This window comes from Cryptotermes secundus, unplaced genomic scaffold (genome assembly GCF_002891405.2).
Source record: "Cryptotermes secundus unplaced genomic scaffold, Csec_1.0 scaffold2249, whole genome shotgun sequence".
In the NCBI taxonomy this organism is placed as follows: Eukaryota; Metazoa; Arthropoda; class Insecta; order Blattodea; family Kalotermitidae; genus Cryptotermes; species Cryptotermes secundus.
Genome location: NW_019732872.1, coordinates 15,301 through 22,638, shown reverse-complemented (window position 1 = coordinate 22,638; position 7,338 = coordinate 15,301). Strand labels below are relative to the sequence as shown.

At 41.7% G+C, this 7,338-nt stretch overlaps 1 long non-coding RNA gene across 1 annotated transcript in view; it reads right to left on the bottom strand.

The window, feature by feature from the left end:
* Positions 1–6,281, bottom strand: part of LOC111867819 — an 11,558-nt gene extending 5,277 nt beyond the window's left edge. The window contains exons 1-2 of the long non-coding RNA XR_002843398.2: positions 6,043–6,281; positions 5,221–5,310 (exon numbers count right to left, since the gene is read on the bottom strand). This is a non-coding gene — a long non-coding RNA (uncharacterized LOC111867819). The remainder of the gene's footprint in view (positions 1–5,220; positions 5,311–6,042) is intronic.
* Between the last annotated feature and the right edge of the window lie 1,057 nt (positions 6,282–7,338).

Here is a 7,338-nt window from a genome sequence, read left to right as displayed (position 1 = left end):
GACGTCACCGAGGGATATCGCGGTCGCTAGGCAACGCGAATCAACAGCGGCGACGTTACGATAGTAACAACGGTGACCTCCGCTAGCGTTACATAGCAACACAGCGTGGCTAGCAACAAGGGTGCCTATTACGTGGCCGTTTTCCCGTATTGTCCGATCGAGGCTACATAGGGAGCAGCGAAGGCTATTCACAGTCAGTTCTAGTGTGGCTACCGCCGAGTTATAAAGTAACAGTCGCCGAGTCAAGACGTAAAGTCAGCCAGTCAGTTGTATTGTGGCATTTGGAGTGTACTAATTGTGATACTGCAGATAGCAGTAACCGTAAATCTGTAATTTGGGTGATTGTAAGTGCGAATGTGAAATAAAATTCGCTACATCGAATACATCGAGAATTTATTCGTCGCGTCATACCCCGCGATACGCGACAATATCGATGGAGATGTAATTGCAACAAATTTCTATTTTTGCAAAGAACTTCCCGAGTGAGACACTGGTGAAGAAGTATTTCGTGTCACTAATGAATATGTTACATAATGAATTAAGATGGAAGGATTGGTTAGTGTTTGTACAGATGGGGCCAGTTCTATGACAGGCCATGTTAAAGGATTTGTAGCTAAAGTATGCAAAGTAAATCCTAACATATAATGCAACCATTGTCTCATTCACCGCGAAGCCATTGTTGCTAAGTATTTGCCATCTTCTCTGAAAGTTGTGCTGGACGAAGTAGTAAAAGTCGTGAACCTCATCAAATCGTGGCCCCTAAATTCGCGGCTTTTTCCGTTTTGTGTCAGGAAATGGAATCAGAACACACTACACTCCTACTACGTAGGTTGTACTGAAAGTCAGGAGCAACTTTTTTGCATGAAACCTGGGAACAGCAGATAAAAGAGAGTATGGTGGTAGGTGGAACCAGCTGTTGTGTTAACCTTGAGTGTCTTGTGACATCAATAGCTTGCATCACGTGACCAGTATCACTACTAACAAAATGGCCGACAACGATATGTCGTTTCGCCAGCATGCTGTCATCGAATTTCTTGTGAAAGAGGAAATCCCTCCTGCAGAAATTCACCAGAGACTTCAGCGTGCTTATGGAAGTGTGTGCATAAGTGCGAGCAGTCTTCGAAGATGGGTGAAACATTTTAAAGATGGGAACACCAGCATCAAAGATGAGCCTCGGAGCGGTCGTCCTCGAACAGCCTCAACTGAACGCAACAAGGGAATAGTGGATGAGATCATTCAAGATGACAGGCATGTGACTGTGGACACAATAGCCCGAAAACTTGGAATAGGGCACAGTGCAGTACAGGAGATGATTGAAAGCTTGGGCTATAGGAAAGTTTGTGCTCGTTGGGTCCCGCAGTTATTGACCAAAGACCACAAAGGTCAGCGAAAAGCCATCACCTCAGAACTGCTGCAGAGATATCGACATGAATGCAGTGATTTTTTGCTCTGTATTGTGACGGGTGACGAAAGCTGGTTTCACCATTTCGAGCCTGAAATGAAACAGCAGAGTATGGAATGGCACCATTTGCATTCTCCATCAAAAAAGAAGGCAAAGACAGTGCCATCAGCTGTGAAGGTGATGCGCACAGTCTTCTGGGATGCAGAGGGGTTTATTCTGGCGGAATTCCTGGAACCTGGGCAAACCATCAGTGTTGCTCATTATGCCCAGATGCTGCACAAGCTCCATCGTACATTGTGCAATAAACGTCCGGGATGAAACATCATCATCCTGCATGACAGCGCTTGCCCCCACACTGTTCGCCTCACATTGGAAGCAATTGCAAAGATGGGGTGGGAAGTTCTTCCACATCCCTCCTATAGCCCTGATCTGGCACCCTCCGACTACCATCTTTTCAGATTTGTGAAGGATCAACTGCGTGGACGTTTTGAGACAAGGGAGGAAATTCAGAAAGCAGTGCGTCAGTGTCTTCAGATGGCTGGAATGGAATTTTACAAAAGGAGAATTTTCAAACTCCCGGAACGCTGGGAGAAATGTGTGGCGATTATGTGGAAAAATAAAGAAAGGTCTGTAGATTGAGGCGGTGTATTTGGTTTGTCAATAATAAAGCATGTTACTTTACAAAAAATTGTTGCTGATGACTTTCAGTATGGCCCTCGTAGCTTGTATACCCCATGACTGGGGAGCTTGCAAACACAGCAATAGAGCCAGCGACGACGACTGGCTGCTTCTCCCTACTTCACGGCTCCGATAATAAGTATACTGAGAGAAGAAAGGGAAGGGGCGGTTCACACAGACATGAAGGTGTCATGGAAGAGAGTTGAGATGGTGGTGCAGTGTAGTTATAGAGTTATTTGGAAGAGTGCGGCTGTGAAAACAAGAGTGCATGAGTATTATTTAGAGTAATTCAGTGGGACCGTTAGAGTTCCTGTGTTTTAACTGGGTTACAAGATGACTAGTGAGTGTGTAATGGTGAATTATAAAGTATAGAAATAGTGACAGCGATGTAATTACATATAATTATTGGTGTTGTGTTTAAGGAGTAAATAATAAATAAACCCACATAATTACCACATGAGATATATGTTTCAGGTTTCCCTAAACTTGGAATCAGTTTGTTCAAACAGCATAACTTAACAAGCACCTCTTTTACCTTCTTGACCACAGATGGTCCAAAATCTTGCTGACCTGCCGAGAAGTCCTAAAAACTGCCACACTCTATTAGTAATAATTAAGTTGTGACTAATGCTATAGTATTGACAACCAAAAGAGAAAATTATATATTCACAGAAAACGGAAGAATGGCATTCATATATAGAGCTCATAGAAGATGAAGCAGTGTTGCAAAGGAGAAGATTTAGACTTGTGAAAACAGTTATGTAGGTGGGTCAAATGAAAACCGTAACACTGAGATAAAAATTGGAAATATCGTGCCACTGCCCTATAAGTTGGCAGACATGTTACCAATGCTACAAAGAGTATCCTATAAGTGGCAGAATAATGCAGACAAACAGAATGCCATCACAGTGCCGGTTTGAAGACGGCTGCTTTACTACATACATGCATGAAAGAACAACGATGTTCTGTAATTCGTTTTTTGATCAGTGAAGGTGTGAAACCAAATGAAGTTCATCAACAGATGAAGGTTCAGTATGGTGATGCATGCTTCCCACAGCAGCAAGTGTACGGGTGCAGTAGGAAATTCAGAATGGTGTGACGTCTGTGACAGACGCTCCTCGCCCGGGTCAGGTGCACAGAGTTATGACCCCAAAGTCTACTGCAGCAGTTGAAGCCCTAGTGAAGGAGAATCGCTGAGTGCTGGTGGATAAAATAGCCGAAATTCTTAACATGACTCATGGATCAGCACACCATGTCATTCATGTGCTACAGTTTCACAAAGTGTCTGCAAGGTGGGTGCCACAGCAGCTGACTCCAGAACTGAAACGACGCTTGTGAAGAACATCTGCGGCACCTTGAAGCAGAGGCTGATGGCTTCATTTCAAGAATTGTTACTGATAATGAAACTTGGGTGCAGTACCACCAACTGGAAACAAAGAGAACGAGCAAGGAATGGCGTCATTCCTCATGACCAAAACCCAAGAAGTTCTGAATGCAGCCATCTGCAGGGAAGAGTATGCTGACTCTCTTTTGGGATTAACGAGGTGTACTCTTAGAGCACTCCACGCCTTGGGGGAACACTATCACCAGTGCCTCATATTCAGATCTCTTGAAGAATCATCTTCGACCTGCAGTCAGATCAAAGCAACGTGGACTTTTGCAACATGGCAATGCTCAACCCCATACTGCCCATGCAACAGTTGCAACAATCCAAGACTTGCACTTTGAGTGTCTTCCACATCCACCATACTCACCCCAAGTGATTATCACATGTTTGGGCCACTAAAAGAGGTGATGGGAGGAAAGAAGTTATGTTCTGATGAAGAGGTACAGCAGGCAGTGCATGAGTGGTTGCGCAGACAACCAGAAGAATTCTTTTCTAGAGGAATCCATACACTTTGTAAATGCTGGAGAGCCTGTATTGAACGAAATGAAGACTATGTAGAAAGATGTTATAGTTGTGTACCGCTTTCGTTCAATAAATTAAATTTAAGAAAAAATTTACAGTTTTCATTTGACTCACCCTTGTATGTAGATGTGTTTCTGTATAAGTGCTTCTTACAGAAGCATATGAAAGAGTGCCTACAAACTGAGTACTTTTGAAAGCTCAAGTACCTGGTGGGAATGAGACATTTAAATCTTCGGAAGAGCGACTTTGGAGGCAAAAGGTTCAAGATGATTTATGCCAATTTAACATTCAAGATGACTGTGCATCTGGACAGTACAGTAGCTGATCAGCTTCCTGAAATTCTGTGTAAAGCCCCCACTCACTCAGCTACTCAAGAAACTCCCAACATAATATGGAACCTAAAGATTCATTACCGTGTTCACAAGAGCCTTTCACTAGTCCCTAAACTAATCCAGATCAATCCAGTTTATATCATCCCATGCTATTTCTGCAAGATCCATTTTAATATTACCCGCCACCTATGTCAATATTTCATCCCTCTTCAGTCCAAATATTCTCAGCATCCCATCCTCAAACACCCTCAGCATTCAGGTAAGATTACAAGACAAAAATAAAGAATAATCATTTTACCCATTCTCAACACTGATGATTTATGGATACATGAAGTCATTAATGGAAATGAGCAGAAAAAGCAAGTTTACTGTTCTACAATTCTTACTGAAGCAATAATACAATAACTTCTCCATGTGGCCAACATCTTACCTGAAGCAAGTTCTTGCTCTCTTTAAAAGAGAACTAATTTCATAAATGAATAACAGAACCATCATTTCTGATGTGCACTGTGGTAATGAAGCAGTTGTGTGTTGGCTCTGCACAGGTGTGATATTCAACAGTTGGTTATGATATATGAGCCTTGCATTCTGATTAACTTACATCAGATGCACAGAACTCGGAAATTCTAACCTTACTGTGAATGTAGTACAAGCCATTCATTAACTGCCGCATTACATTCGTGATTTCCTACGCAGCAAACTTCACATTAACATTGGACATTATAATACAAATTACATATACAAGAGGTAACATAACCCTGTCCTTCCTCATAAAAGGAAAGTAAGCCTATAAGAAAAAATATAATGGCACATTTTAACAGATTAACATTCTGCTGAAAAAATAGAACTGTACAATTACTTTCTCCAGTTCTAATTTAAAAAATAAAGTATACACAAACCTTTGGTTCTGCATATTTCGATGATGTCGACCACATTCTCATGTTTTGGGTGCTCCAAATTTGAATTTCCCACAAGGCAGTGATAGGGAACTGAAACATATAAATTTCCGTGATAATTCCTGTCAAACACAACACTTCCCAAATAACTCCCTCACACACTATTTTGTAGGACTGAGTTTTTTGTTCTACAATATGGTGACACCATATGCTTCATCGCATACATCCATCCTCAGGTGAAACAATCAACAAGTCTTTTGCCATTGAACTGCTACTCTATATGGATTCATATATTACCATTATCTTGGTGTGTTAGAAAATAAAATGGAAAAAAGTTATTTATTTCTGTCACTTTTCTAATCATCTTCATACACACAGATTATACAGTTGTATTCCTACAATGAACCAAAAATTGGTTTAAATTCATAAGTAAAACAACATCTAAATATCTAAAATATTAAACAACGTATCAAAGAAACAAAAACAAACTGTTGTTTTAGTCTGCAAGCAAACTATACTGAGTGACCGACACTTGTAGGTGGAGATAGTGCCAAATTTAGCAGAGAGGGGGTGTCGCGTGGTCAGCGCAATGAATCCCATGGTCAGTGATTTAGGTTTTCTAGACCAGAGCCGCTATTTCCTTGAAATAGCTCCTCAGTTATCCTAAGGAGGCTGAGTGAACCCCGTTGCAGACCCACTGGTAGCGCCGGGAATCGAACCTCTGGACCTCTGGATCTATAGCCAGGAATTCTGACCACCAGGCCACACATGCAGTCAACAACGTATCAAAAGTACTGAATTATTATTATTATCGTCACTAATAACCTTTGCGGGCCTTGGCCTGCTCTAAAAACTTTCTCCAGCCATTCCGCTCTTGTGCCTTTGTTTTCCAGTTAACTCCACCCAAGTTCCTCAAACCCTTCTCCACACCATCCATCCCATTCTTGATCCACCTTTCTTCCTCTTCCCTTCTGGTTTTACGAGCATTATATGTTTTTATAATTTCTCTCCTTTTTTTTATTGCTAGTGGGGTGGGACTACGTTCATTGTACTGCGGCCACTTCTGGCCTATTGTACCAGTCCCAGATGATGGGTGAGGGAGATTGTGGAGCAACTGGCGGAATGAAGATTGGAAAGGGGAAACCGAAGTACTCGGAGAAAACCTGGCCCAGCGCCACTTTGTCCACCACAAATCCCACTTGACCAGACACGGGATCAAACCCGGGCTGCCGCAGAGGGAAGCCAGTGACTATTTTTTGTCTCTCCTTAGTAATATCCGCTCTGTAGTCAGTGAGGACATCTGTAAGCATAAAATTCTTTACTGGTATCCGTCATAACACAACAATGAAACGGTCTAGGTCAATATCACCTTAGCCACATTTCGGCTTTTAAAGCCATCATCACGCAAATACATGGTTACTACACACACACACACACACACACACACATACTATTGAATTGCATTTCAATGTGATGGTACAATGGAGCTGGATACTTGACTTCTATGTTACATTATACTAATACAAGGTATGATAATGCAATAAAATTATTATAAAACGAAAGTTTACAGTAAAATATGGTTAAAAACTATTCATGTAATGCTTCATACTATGAAGTCAGTTGTTGCAATCTTGTTATAAGCACTGTAAGGGAGCATGGTCTAAAGAGCGATAGTACATTCCAAGTAAAAATCCATGGATCATTAGTTCCTTCCACACTGCAGTGTCATCTTAAAGAGTGGCCTGGCTGGCTGTTTCTTGAGCTTTCTTAAGTCCTAAAGGATTGAACTGTCCAAATTTTGTAGTGTCAGGAACTAGCTCTTTTGCCCTTGCATGACGTAGCTGTGCCCAGGAGTCATGACAAGGACATGCATACATATATCAACGTTAGCAGACTTGCATAGCGGCCAATGGCGACTATTTTGAGGGCTGATGTGGATCTGTGTAAATGTGTGGGAATATCTTGTAATTCATTCATTCATCAGTAATCTGTCAGACGACAGGTCCACAGTCTCTTCCAAAACAGTTCCTCCACTTAATGCGATCTTCTGTTTTTGGGTAGAGACTATCCAGGAAAAGTGATAATGTGGTAGTTTTTCCATTTGCTTTCCACATCGCAGTA